This window comes from Ursus americanus, chromosome X (assembly GCF_024610735.1).
Source record: "Ursus americanus isolate L20-20 chromosome X, mUrsAme1.1.p, whole genome shotgun sequence".
Classification (NCBI taxonomy): domain Eukaryota; kingdom Metazoa; phylum Chordata; class Mammalia; order Carnivora; family Ursidae; genus Ursus; species Ursus americanus.
In genome coordinates this window covers 117,182,065-117,197,149 of record NC_142164.1, presented here as the reverse complement: position 1 = coordinate 117,197,149, position 15,085 = coordinate 117,182,065, and the positions used below count along the sequence as shown (strand labels likewise).

Sequence of the window (15,085 nt, the reverse complement as noted above, 5' to 3'; positions counted from 1 at the left end):
TGAAGATTCTCTCTCTCCCTCTCCCACTCCCCCTGCTCATGTGCTCTCTCTCAAATAAATAAATCTTAAAAAATAAAAACTAAAAATCTGTACATGAGTTATGATGGTAAATGCTACATTATGTGTATTTTATCACAATGAAACGAAAATCTATGTTGGAGCGAGAAACATGTGTATCCCGTGCTGTGTCAGACGCCGGTGCTCTGTAACAGACACGGGGTCTTTCAGAGAGTGTCCATCTAATGTTCTCCGAGACGTCAATTCCACACGACCATTACATACGAGGGAAGAGCTCACACTCTAACAAAAGGCGGAAAATTGGAAACACTAGCTAGAAAAAGTATAACCGCAAAGTTTAAATGACAATCGTGGACATCAAATAAATTATTCGCTCTCAAAAGAGTGCCTCAATCTAAGAAATTTCCACGTAAAACTTACAAGGAAGGCCAAGGTTTCAGGACTGAAGTACCCCGCATTTGTAGCTAATTTTCTGAAAACTTTGTAACATTGAAAGCATCAATTCTTAAGGATTTTCTCTCTTACTCAATTTCACAGTTCATTTTTCTGTGAGCTGCTAGCTGTGTTTTACTTTGTTGGCTTTTGAATCTCTAAATTTGGGTCCAACCCTGACTTTGGAATCAAAGTCGCATGTGAAGGGAGCTGTAACAAGTATGATGGAGTGTTTGCCAGTCTTTCTCTTTCAAGAAAACGTATACATTACAGCTTGCTGCAAGTACTTAGTTACCAAAATCACTTGGCCCACATCGGCTGAAATCTCCAAGTAGAAATAATTTTATTAAATCTGGCAAGTGTTTACTGTTTGGTCACTAGGAAATCACCATGACTTATTTTGCGCCATGGTGTAATCAAATCAGCTGCATTCAAGCTGCCCATATGAACACAGGGTAGGACTCGAGATTCAGATAACTAAGTACGGACTGTCTGCTCATGTTATTCTAATGATCTGTGTGCCAACCGCCACACCCTTGAACTATGAGGGACAGGAAGGCAGAGACGGTATCTCCTCATCTTAATAATTTACTGATGGAGGGGCGCCTGGGTGGCTCAGTCGTTAAGCGTCTGCCTTTGGCTCAGGGTGTGATCGCAGGGTCCTGGGATCGAGCCGGACCTCAGGCTCCCTGCTCTGTTGGGAAGCCTGCTGCTCCCTCTCCCACTCCCCCTGCGTGTGTTCCCTCTCTCGCTGGTGTCTGTCAAATATAAAAAAAATTTTAAAAATAATAATTTACTGATGGAGCTAAGGGGGCAGAATTAAAAACAAATAAAAACAGTGGTCGACCCAGAACATTTGTTCCCAATGAACATAAGAACGATCATAATTAGCACAATAATTCAGATCTCCCAGTTGATGTGAGAGGTGTTCTGTACATTTACTCAATATGTCTCCTTTTTGGTATGGATTCGAAAATGTGATTGTGTGTGTGTGTGTGTGTGTGTGTGTGTGTGTGTGTGATTGTTTTGAGATCCATGGAAACAAATGTGGGAACAAGAAAAGTTCATCTCCGCACCGGAGCTTTCTAGACTGGTCCACGGGCCTGATAGTACAAATAACGCTATGAATATTACATGAGACGGTGCACACAAAGGACCAAGCACTGTTATGCAGAGTTGGCCCACAATGGGTGCTCAATAGGAGTGGAGTAATTGGTGTCTCTTTTCTTTTCCCATACCACAAGTTTACTGTTTAACATTTCCAAATTCTTCTGTTATTCTGACAAAAATGTTTCAAAATCCAAAGACAGCAAGTTGGCCCTGCTTCCTCTACGGTGACCATCCCCAAGTTTCCAATGCGCTACTGCCAATTGCAGTGTGGAAATGTGCACGCAGGAATGTTGCCCTGCTGGCATTTATAAGAAAGCAAACATGTAAGGTTTGACTATCATCTTACAAGTACATGGATTTGGTACAACAGCCTTACACAAGACTTCTACGTAACTGTTCCATCGTTTATGTTTATTGAAGGCAAATTGTGATGTTCTCTATGAGTTATCTTGGATCATTATCTTGGATGAGGTTGAAAAACTCTTAATGGTCTGAATATAAATTGGAGAAAATATGGTATCTGTATGCAGGTCTCTCACTATGCCCTTAAACATAGCTTATTCAATGGAATCAGGACCAAGATGAGTGTAAGTCAGTGAAAATGATGTGCGAATATTAATACTCTAGATCTAAAGAAAATGTGTAAATTGGTCTACTAATAACGGCCAGTTATAAGGCCTGTGAACAAAGGTCATTCAGTGTCCGTAAAGACACTTCCGAGCAATAAGCACCTACTGTTTCTTGTGATATTACTAGTTAATTACTGGCAGACATGTCAAGAAGGATGTGGAAAATGTAGGAAAGGTGTGAGTTATCCAAATCATTAGGAGTACGATGCCCAACGACTTCATGGTAAATGAAAACATTTGTGGTAACACAGAGTTATGCGGTAAATGTTTGATTCCTTCTTTATGAAATCATACTAAGGTATTAAGGCAAATTATTCAATGTACAATTAATGTTAACTACAACTCCTCTATGAAACTATTCATATGAATCACTGCACAAATTGCACAAATGGCAACCTTCTGCCAGGTCACTGGCTCCAATTTAAAATGTGGAAAAGTCACCGTTACCATGCTCATTCATTTTTGTTCATTGTTTTTTCTGCTCTTACCCTAGCCAAAACTAAGAACAGAAGGCTCTTCAAAGATCATGTATTTTTCTAGAGTAGTTAGTACCTCATGGAATTCATTGTGCTCGCAAAGAAGATTTGGATAAAGCAAAGTACTAGAGCAAATGAAAATACTCTTGGGTGCATGGGATTAGTGAAAAATCCTTCATATTTTATGGAATATTATATATGAATTATTCTCATGAATCTCAGTCCTATCTCCTACATCCCATCTCTTAGGTTAAAAGCTAAAATGTGTTTCTTGGTGTCATATCTGGGCAATATGTTTATCTCAACTTGTCTGGCAAATGATTAAAATAGAGTGAAATCCTCACAATAAATAGGTTAACAGTTCTTGGCTGCTTTTGTGAAAAGCTACTATTATATTTGTTTTGTCTGTTAGGTGTAAAATGCAAGGTAGCATACAGTAATGTGTGTAGTAATCCTGGAATGATGAACACAAAAACATTAAATTTGTAAATCATCTTCATATGTTAGGAATCATACATGTATGAGGCCTCAGATATAGAGAACATTGCACCTGGTATTTAATTCAACAGAACCGTATCATGCGTCCAATAGAGCAGGCTTTGCAAAAAGCCAGGGTCTTGACTGGGTTTTTTCCTGCTCCAGCCAAAGAGCAAATGCGACCTTGAATACTGAATCCTTCCATGTGCTCTGCTTGCCGGTCTCACTCAGTCCCCCCCAATTCCCATAACCATTATTGTTGCCATTTTACAAATGAAGAAACAGAAGCTCGGGAGGTTATAATTTATCCCAAATCACAAAACAAGTAGGCATGTGGGCCGCTGTCACAGCCAATGGCTTTCTAAAGACCACACTGCATCTCAGGGTGAACTAAGAAGACAGCTAAGCCAGTCACTCTCAACGTGCAGTCCTATTAGCAGCACCGGGAGCTTCTATTGAAATATCCAGGCAGGAATAGAAGGAACATGTTGCAGATAGTTTCTTATATACATTCATACATGCAAATCATATATATCATTGTGTATATATATATATATATATATATATATATATATATATACATACACACACACACATATTACGTATATGTAAATTATATAGATATAAACCAAAAGGGTTGGAATCTTATCCAGGAATATTGATAAAAAGAAGCAACACTCAAGTATAGCTTGTGCTGTTGAATGTCAAGGATAAAAATATAATTTTTCAGGCATCCAGGCAGGAATAGTAGGTACTCCATCATCAGTACTACTAGTAGTACTATTAGTACTGATGAGGGAGAAAATAGGGTTTCCTCCAAATCGATTTCTCGCTACAAAATTTAATGTGTGAAGCCAATATAACAATAACTATATATATATATATATATAACCATATAAAAATATATAATCATATATTTTATATATAATCATATAAATCATATATATAATGTATTATTTGTATATATATGATTTCATAAATCAAATATTTGTATATATTTTTATATATAGAAATCATATATATTTACATATATATATAAAATCAGCTGTTATTCAAATGTATATGTGACAGAAATACTCTCAAAGACAGGAAAAAATTCATAGAATATAGCACCCATAAGCCTTTCTTGCTAAATAATGCAATATCAAATCCAGCCATTCTACAGATAAGCAGCAAGCAGGAATAAATGGATTAGTACAATACTCAGTACCCCAAGAAAATAATGCATATACTTACATGTTACGTGAGGAAAAGTTTGTGCAATCCAATTTGGACTTCACGTATAATGGTAGGCAAAGTTTGTTGTGAACAATTTCAAAGAAAATGGTATCTAGGTACTCCTTAAAAACAAACTAGGATACAATCAAATTTTTTTTAAAGATTTTATTTTTAAGTAATCTCTACACCCCACGTGAGGCTTGAACTCACAACCCCAAGATCAAGAGTCACATGCTCCACAGACTGAGTCAGCCAGGCACCCCGAAATACGATCGAATTTGGAAGCCAGGTATAAAGAAATTAGCATAAAAGACTCCATCATTTTATCATCCACATAAATATAAAACTAAAATTGAAGAAAGTAGAAATTATGGTCAAGGCAGAATATTTAATAAAATTTAAAATTAGGAAATAACGTCAGAAAAATTGGTGGGTAGGAGCAGTATGAGGAACATATAAGTAACTCACAATGAACTTGGGGACGTCAGCAAATAATAAACCAAATATAAAATCTTTAAAATAATGCTTTTGATCTCATAATAGTTTTCATCATCTTTTTCTCCCTGAAATTTGGGGGTTTCTTTTTCCCTGTTAAACTCAAATAATGTTAAACGTCAAGCATTATTAAAACCAGCACGCAAAGAGATGCTGGGTAAGATGTCTGCTTAACAGTGATGTATTGGGGTTCCCAAGACCACCCCAGGTTTGGTAATTCACAGGGGAACTCACAGGACTCAGCATAGAGTCATACTGTGGGCTTTGATTCGCTACAGCACAATCAGGAATGGGGAAGACGTGCACGGGGTGAAGTGAACCAGGGACTAGCTTCCAGGAGTCCTCTTATGGGGCCATCACATAGGATGTGCTTGGTGCCTCCGGCCAGGACTAATGACAACACATGGGAAATGCTGTCACCAGAGAAGTTCAGGAGAGACTCCGTGTCCAGGGTATTTACTGAGGCTGGACACACAGGCACCTGCTGCCTAGCATGTCCCAAAAATCCAGACTCCCAGTTTAAGAACAGAGAGCACCTGTTATCAGTTAGGGGATGATGGGAACCCTCCCCAAATCTAAGTTCCCATATGCCGGCCAAGGGCCAACCTTTTAATTAGGAATTCACAGCGAGAGCAGTCGTAGGTTTCCTATGGTAACTCCTTTGCACAGGTAACCATAGCTATTCTGCATGGTAGAATTTGGAGTAATGGTTTGGTTTTACTCTCCTATGTAGTTGTTCTATTAAGTTTTTAATGTGCATATGTAATTTCTATAAAATAATAAAAACATTATAGCATTAAAAAACAACAACAAAACTTCCAGTTTATTCTTCAAAGAAGGAACGTAAATACTAAGTATGCATGAAATGGGAAAAAGCATTCTCAATTCAAATGTTTCTAATTTATTCTTGGAAATGCAATTATAATTAGCCGGGAAACTCAATTATACACACTAATTTATTAGATGGGATTACAATTAATTTGGTTCCTGGGCAAATTATACACCTTGGTCATGAATAATATAAAATAGGAGAAAATCACAAACATGCATATTAGTGAAGTCACTTCCAATGAGGACATGTCCCTTTTGTCAAATTACAGTCATCTTTACTTACGTTGATCTCAACCTCCTCTTCCTTGACCTGCATTTCTACTTGTTTTGAGGGTAAATGTGCCACCTTGTATGGGAATGTCAATGGTCAGATTTTCCACTGGGAGCAACACCCCAGAATCTTGCTGGAAGATCTCTGGAAGATCATTGGGCATATATATGACTCCAGAAATTCAAAAACTCCTAGAGAGTCAGGGACAGTGAGGGCCCTCCAGTTAAACTCATTTCCTTCTCTCCCCTTCTGCCTGTATTTTGTTAGCTGGCTTTACCAGGCATGCCTAGGAAATTATTAGCCCACAGAAGGATTTAGATACTAATTCATAAGCCAAACTACCATTCTACGTGCTAAGCATTGAATGATGAGCAAAAGAAAGTATGAAAATTATGCTCTGCTATGCTTACAGTTTATATGTTTACTAGCAAGCAGGTAAGTCATTAAATCGTTTAATTTGTATTAAAACAAGGCAGTCACAGAAAGTAATGGAAGTACACATGAGGTCAACGAAGGATTAGACTAATGGAATGAACAGTCACAGGGGTAAAAGATACAGCCCAGGGGATATAGTCAGTGGTATTATAATAATGTTGTACGCTGACAGATGGGAGCTAACTACACTTGTGGGGAGCATAGCCTAAGGTACACAGAAGCTGAATCACTATGGTAGACTCCTGAAACTAATGTAACACCGTGTCAACTATACTTCAATAAAAAAGTAATAGTAAATAACCCTTTAAAAAGGTTAGACAAACAGAAAGCTCTTCAGAAAGATAAGCCATCAAAATTTAGAATGAGTTACGTGATGTGAAGGACAGAGGAATATTCTAGAAGGAAGGAATAGCAAATACATCAGTTGGTAGGAGCTATATGATTTGGAGGCAAAATTAATTCTGTAAGTCTCAGTGTCTTCATATATAAAAGGGGGATAATTATGATTATTGTGTAATGTTACCCTAAGTATTAAGTATGTAGAAAAATTAGTACAGGTTTTGGCACATAAAAAAGTTGAAATTAGTGTTAGCCACTAATATGAGTATCAGAATTTTTAAACATAGTTCTAGAAATTCTACAAAAAACAATGGGAAATAATATAGGTTAATTATGGATTGCTTAAAATCCCCATATAAATAATCTGTCTTAAAGAGGAACAAATTCTAGGGATGCCTGACTGGTTTAGCTGGTAGAACATGTGACTCCTGATGTCAGGGTCGTGAGTTTAAGCCCCACATTGGGCATGGAGCCTCCTTAAATTTAAAAAAAAAGAGAAAAAAAAAGAGGAACAAATTCTGAAGTTGTAAAATGTAGTTGTTTACTCTTTGATTTATATTTTTAAGTTGCTAAAAGGCGTCCATCTCAAAGAATTTTGCAAACACTGGCAAACTCTGCAAAACCATCACACCCATCCGAGGAAGAGGTACAATCATACTTTAGAAAAGATACACACTTTACCTTCTTACAAACTGAGAAGTTCTACACCCCCAGTTTCAATGCTGGTGGGGGGGGGGGGTCCCCACACCAGCTGGATGTCCTATAATTCAACTCCATTCTGACACGTTCTACCTGCAGACAGCAGATCCCACAGGGAAGGGCTCAGTCCCACAAGACTGTATCCTCTCCCTTCAGACACCAGCCACAAGTCCAAAAGGAAAAAGAGAAAAAAAGAAACCTAAAGAAACAAAACCAGAAATGATAGAGATGATGGAGTTAGCAGAAAAGGACATTTTAAAAGTCATTATAAATACACTCTGTCTGCCAAGGAATGTGGGAGAAAGACATAGGAAGACCTGCATGGAACTTCCAGAAATAAAAATGAAGAAAGGAAAACTATGCCTGATGGCATCTTAAAAATGTTAGACACTATACAAAGAAAAAGATCACTCGAAGGGAACTTGAAGACACAGTGATGAAAATGAGCAAAATAAAGCAGCGAGGGGGGAAAATGAAGAAAAAATATGATCAGAGACTCAGTGACCCAGGTCATTATACGAAGTCTATCATGTACAATTACAGTCCCAGAAGGACAGGAAACAGAGAATGGGATAGAAAAAAAAACATTAGTTCATATGCAGGCGCACTTAGGTGGCTCAGTCACTTAAGTATCCAACTCTTGATTTTGGCTCAGGGTCATGAGATCAAGCCCCATGTTGGGCTCTGCACTGGGTGTGGAGGCTGCTTGAGATGGTCTCTCTCCCTTTCTCTCTACCCCTGATCCCCACCGCTCGCACAGGGTCTCAAGGAAGGAAGGAAGGAAGGAAGGAAGGAAGGAAGGAAGGAAGGAAGGAAGGAAAGAAAGACAGGGAGGGAGGGGGGAAGGTAGGAAGGGAGGGAGGGAGAATGAATATTGGCTGATACGTAAATAATCTGATTAAAACTATTAAGCCCAATTAGAATTACAATTAGAAGCATCTCATGACCCCCAAGCAGAGGAAATATAAAGGCCACCCAGTCAAGATTTACCATAATCATATTGCTTAAAACCAGATATAGAAAGAAAATCTTCAAAGCAGACAGTGAAATAAAAAGACACTTTATACACAAGAAAATGAGAATGTCAGAGATTTTTCTGAAAACATACAAGACAGAAGAAAATGAAGACAGATTTTTAAACTACTAATTAAAAAAAAAATGTTAACCTAGAATTCTATACCTAGTGAAATACCTTCCATGTGAGGATGGAGACAAACCAACAATTAAAATTCCGCAATTTGAGTGATTACCAGCAATTGCATCTTTTCTCTCTACAGAATATCACGGAAGAGAGCACAAAAGACGATACAGAGTGAGCAGGCAAGTCTAAGTGAGCGCTTGGAAGGGAACCCCGACATTGTGGAGGGAGATCACATTCTCGCAGCTCCTGGTGCCTCGGCCTCTGTGCCGCCTGCTGGAAACGCAGGCTCTGGGTGCGCACAGCACGCACCCACAGAATCAGATCGTGCAGTTCTAAGAGATGCCCAGGTGATCTGTGTGCACAGTGGAGTCCGGGCCATCCTGGAGACGTGAGTGGGTCTCCACGTCTGCCCTGAGGCATGATTCATCCCTGGTTTCATACTCCAGAACGCTGGGCTTCTGACCCAGTGCATCTCCAACTTCACACCCCTCACAAGACTCGTGTCCTCCAGCACGTGAATTAGTCCAGTTTTCTCAAAGGAAAGGTACGTGAAAATCACATCCTCAGACTGCGAGCCCCTGGCCACAGCCCCTTCTCCCCCCTTCTCCCACACACACGGTCTTCGAGAAGGAACTTGAACGTACACAAACAGTTGTTTGTATCTGGTCTGCATTTTCTCCCGTACTTTCTATTCGACGACCCAGAATTGTGGATTGACGACTGCACCTCCAGGGAAACCCTTCAACCAGTTTCCAGTCACCTCCTCACGACAAAATTCCTCTCAAGTCTATACTCACTGACCTATCACAGAATTCAAAAGTGTGAACCTTGCCCTCCTCTTCAGAGTAAAAATGGCTAATATTTACTCAAGGTTTCCCATGTTCAGTCACTTGTTAAGTGCTGTACATGCATCTTTCATATTTTACTTAAATTTGATGCTCTTACAATTTCCAGCGTATTCCCTTAACTCCTACCTGCTCTGTCCCTCTTTTCTGACAAGATAGGTCTTTAAATCATTCAGAATGATCTCCAGTCTTGGCTCCTTATCAATTTTCAAACTCATCAAGTGTCCTCTAATCGACTCTCATAGAATTCTATATTCCCCCAGCATCATATAAAAATTCACTGAAAATGTAGTCTATTTCAAAAAACTGAGGGGAAAAAGCCTGCATTCCATGGAGAACATGTCCCATCAAGCCAATAAACTAGTGAACAACCCTAAAAAGTCACTCAATATGCTTCATTTTCTCATTTTCCAGGGCTATAAAATTTGATAGAATGAGGATAACTTCCTTTATAAAATGACAGGTAAAAGAAATCTCACAACAATTGTAAAACTTCATAAGCATTCCTTGGAATGTTTCCATTCCATGACTCCCACTATCCCCTAAATTGAAACAGAAACCAGGACAGTCAACACTTTCCACCACCACCCAAAGATCACAATCCAGAAATATAAGGAACACGTACTCATTACGCAAAAGTAAAAGGTAAAGGTTCATCATTTATAAAAATAAAAGTTTACTATTTATAATAATAAAAACTAGCATTTTTGGAAAATGTGCTCTCACGATCACTCCTGGCCACTCATGGGATTTCAGCACGGAAAGTGAAGCTTTCAGAAGAAACCTTCTATAAATTCCACCCTGACGCCCTCCAATGCACCTGTGCTGATTCTCGTGCTCCCCTCCGCACATGCACACACCTGGGCATATGACACCATTTTCTTGTTCAGCACTCACCAGCTTCTTTCCGTACATTTAACTGTTTTACAGATGTCCCAGACACGAGACGCTGCTGCTTCCGTTCCTTAAGGGATGCATTTACTGCACAGCCGAGATTGTAGGATACAGAACTGGGTTTTGGAGCACTGGAAGGGTAACAAGTTTTGAGTACAAGAAAGCCCCTGTAGGAGCGTGATAAATCCTAACAGCTTTAGTTTCTGGCGTGTGTTTTCAGTAGTACTGGAACATTCCACGGCCCAGGGCACCCAAAGTAGTAAGGAGCCTTGTTGTTGCTTCAGTTCCTTGAAGTGCCCTTAATTAACTAGGATTTTGCATAATCAAAACTCCCTTCTTGTTCAAGGGTGTTCAAGGACAGACGGTTGGCCAACAACTTTACGCTAGAAACAGGCTCTGATTTATTTCCTGCTGGGGGGATGTGTACTGGGACACCGAACAGAGTTAGGAGGGGGTGCCTGGGGCAGCACACATCGGAAAAGAGATGCACCATCACCTGGATTCCAGATCTTCCTCAGCTACCTACTAAACATGGAATCTTGGGCAGATAAAACCATTTCCACCTTGTGTGTCAGCCCTCTTGCCCATTAAGTTTACTGAGCAAAATTCAGGCTTAACTTCTTCTAAGAATTGTTGTGAAAATGCAATATAATAAGCTTGGAAAACATTTTGAAAAGCAAAAGCACAAGAAATGAATCAGTAATCCTATTTGCAGTCGAGTGAAAACCTCCTTCCTCTTCCTGTGTTCACAATGACAAGAACTAGATCTATCAGAATCCAGGCTGGTCCAAGAACAGCTTTCCTGTAAGTCCTGGATGCCTGTCTCATTGATCCCTGACACAGATGAGGTCTCACCTCTCCATGACCCTAGCGGACACTTCACATTGCCAATATGGACGTCCCAGTGAGTTCCTACTAGGGTGGGGAAGTCGTGAAATCAGAAACGTCATTATTCAAGATGAGAGGTGTGTCCTCCAGCAAGGTGATGGATGACTCAAACTACCATGTATCATGTTTCATCAAAACTAAGACAACAGCAATTATAATAGACATAACGATTTTATACCATTAAGAAAGAAAAATACTTTCCTTGATAATTTGGATGCCTGCAATTGGAAGAAGGGAACATTTAAACGTGAAGGAATGTGCATTTCATGATCAGGAAGAAAAATGATTTACTATGGTTTTTACATGTTTTTAAAAAATAATAAGATGGAGATAATCTTTAATAAACTAAAACACTAAAGCATGACCTGTCTTTGTATCTGTCATGACCCAACAAGCTCCAAAAACTGACACGGGAAAAATTCTCCCATATGATCCATTGAAGGAATCCTGCAACATTCCTGCTCTAACACATTTAACTTTTCCATTTAAGGAATAACATCGTTAACTCTGACAGCAGCTTAAAAGCACCGTATAAAGAACTGTATAAATAATCAAATGAGACGTTTAAGAGATCAGTGTGTGAGGCAGCCACAAGCCAATTCTAGGTATGTGATTATGAACATGCCTCCAAAAATCTCTTCCACGGAGGAAAATAGATTTTATAACTAAAATACCAAGAACGATAAAGCTTTGTTTAGAAACAGGTGCTGGTCATACAGATCAGGATGTAACAACACTCTGAAGGGTCAGGCAGGTTTTGCGACAGGATTATGACTGTTCTTTTTCTTAGGACAGGAGTTTGAAAGCTTCTTCTGTAAAGGGCCACGCGGTAAGCAGTCTCAGCTTCACGGCCCTTAGGATCCATCACAAGTACTCAGCTCTGCTGCCATAGCCTCCGACGGTACGCAAGCAAACTGGGGTGGCCGTGTTCCTACACAGCTTTACTTATAAAAACAGGAGGCAAACATGCCTAAGAAGACAAATAAAGCTCAGATTGTCTTGCAAATCAACACAGTAGGTCCAACCTATCTAAGAGTTTAGCTGTTCCACTCGGAGAAAAATAAACTCTACAGTTCTTCTGGCTCTATGCGTTTACGAAGGGAAAGCTTCGTCGGTTCGCGGAAACAGGGATCTTGGAGGCACTCCCAGGATAAGTGAGAGGAAGGACAGGATTGTGTTAGGGCTGCCTCAATGAACAATCAGCCTCCAAAATACTGACACAGGGATCAGTCTTTCAGGATTCAGTCTATGTCAACGTAACAGGCAGACATTACCACAACACAGAAAGAAACAAGACACCGAGGTGAATGCTGAAAGGAATTAACATGGATCAGGGAGGCTCAAGCGGTGGGACCCCTGGGCTGAGGTCTGCCCACAAAGGGTTCACGCGAACTGGCCTCTATTTGTCCCACCTCTCCAGTTTCAATTCATCTCTCGTACCAGAGCAGGAATCACAATTGGTAGACGAGTCCCATTTTAATCAACTGGATTTGGTTCACAAGACCTCACAGTTGTTTCGGAGAGAAGAGCTATTATAAAAGTGTGCTATCACACTTGGAATTTCCAGGGGGAGAGATTTCAGGTGACCTTCAATGACGTCTTCCTTCTCAGGGATCAGATGTCACAACATCAGCCCAGCATCCCTGATATTAAGGGACCCTGTGTTTATGAAGCAGACAACAGGGTATGTCTTCTTCCTCCAGATCCTATGACAGCGTAATTTCATTCACATGGATGTATGGTTTGCGTACAGCATAGAACGCAAAATGTGAGTAGGAGGGTTTGTTGTCTTTCTGATGACCCTGCTCTGTTCGACGCCTCAAGAGGCCTGAACCACCTCTTTTTATTTGCTTTTTGTAGTAGACACACCATACAGTGAGCCCCACTGAGTCACAACATCCCCTGATGTCATCACCTCTCTTGGCGTGTGTGTGTGTGTGTGTGTGTGTGTGTGTGTGTGTGTGTGTGTTGGGCGGGGGCTATGACTTGCTTCTAACCAGAATATGGCAAAGCAGAAGAGGTATCATGCCTGATAATATGCTGTGTTACAGAGACTTGGTCTCAGCAGGCTGCAGATCAAGACTCTCTCACTGGCCTTGGAAAAGTAAACGGCCATGTCGTGACCGTCCTGGGGGGCCATGTGGTGAGGAACTGCAGGCAACTTTCAACACCCATCGAGAGAACGGGACCTCAGTCCTATAACCTTCAGGAAATGAATTCTGCCAACAACTGCAATGAGCTTGGAGGCAGACTGTCCGCAGAAGCGGCTGAGCCCCCAGACGAGAAACCCGGCCAGCCCGCACCCTGATTACAGCATCGTGGGACCCTGAAGCAAAGCGTGCATTTAAATCATGTCCAAACTCCTGACCCACAGAAACTGGGAGATAATAAATGTGTGTTGTTTTAAGCCACTAGGCTTGGGGGTCATTTGTTATGCAGTAAGAGATAACTAATATAAAGATACATTAAATTTAATGCCAGGTCAGCACACGCTTTCAGGAAAAGTTCGGATGGAATCCCTGAAGCAGCCAAAATGTTTTGAGGAAACTACATGGATAATATGTCAGCTCCCTTGAGGGCGGACAGAAACCATAACTGACGCTCCTCTGTACCACCCCCACCCCAAAGGGCTGGGTACAAAGACGTAGGAAGGTTCTTCTTCTATGGGCAGTTAACACTCAATCATGGCTTAGCTGTGAGTGTCCTTGCAGAGCAACCGGGCTAAGTAACTTTGACTTTCTGCCAGTCCCGTGCATTATCTGAGGCATTTTAATGTTCACGATTACAAAACGCTTCCAAACACTTCAGTGACAGTAATCCTCAGGTCCGGAGCGCTTCCGGCAACACAGACACCATTACGTGAGAGTTTGCGAATCACCCATATTCCAGCAGCACGCCACAAAATGCTGAATAGAACTTTCAAAGCAAAGTAAAAGTGAGATTAGGAAAATCACCTATCGATCCTGTTCTTGTTGAGAAACACTTCTCCATCCTCTCTTCTGAAACCATACTGAACACTTTGCTACAAGAACCCAGTAACACTCTGACCCCTCCTCACTGTCCAAGAAGTCCGGCCACACAGCAGCGCTCGGATGCAGGGAAAGGTGTGAGGCTCAGGGCTTTGGTTTAGGCTGGCTCTTTCTACCTAGACTGGGGGAGACGCTTAATGAGTTCCGACTTCCCAGAGCTCCATGCCTTCCAAACATAACTCTTACGGACTTACTACATGCCTCTGCTTATCTCCGTGCCTACGGGAAGTCAATGATATTCAGACCGTGCAGATACTTTGGGCATCATAAAACTGGTGGAGCTATTATTATCCCAATTCCATATTCAGATCCTCGGAATAGAATCTGCATGCCTTCCACGGTGAAACACAGGCCGCAGGATCCCAGGAGCATCCCGTGCACGGGAAGTCTGGATCAGTCGGTCTGTCTGCAGGAGCTTGGGAGGGTTCCCTGTCAGCCTCCAGTTCCCTTCAGAGAAGCCCGGTACCATCACTTCAGTCCCGTGCCACAAGGCCTCCCTCCTGGTCCGCTCCCCACGACCCTCTACGGAACTGCTTTGATTGATACAGCAGACTTTTCAACCGCTGTTCCCAGCTGGCCCTCCACATCGTCCTGGCTGCCTCCGAGCAGATCCCAGGCTGGGTCGGAGCCTGGACCCCCGACTTGCTCTGGAGGAGACAGTCCAGCAAAGCCGCTCCTCCCCTCTGCAGCACGACTGAGGGTTTTAGACAGTGGGTGTCCAGGACAGTAACACCCTTTATTCTCTACCTGAAAGCACCAGCCAAGTAAGAGCCTCCCACACAGTTAAAAATGGGCAAGTCTCCTGTCCAGGATAGAGGGAGCTCAAAGGGTGAACGATGAGATGAAAACGTCGAGAAC

At 41.3% G+C, this 15,085-nt stretch overlaps 1 protein-coding gene across 1 annotated transcript in view; it reads right to left on the bottom strand.

The window, feature by feature from the left end:
• ANOS1 (anosmin 1) overlaps window positions 1–15,085 on the bottom strand; it is a 182,171-nt gene that overhangs the window by 61,860 nt on the left and 105,226 nt on the right. The gene's annotated exons all lie outside the window — the stretch shown is intronic.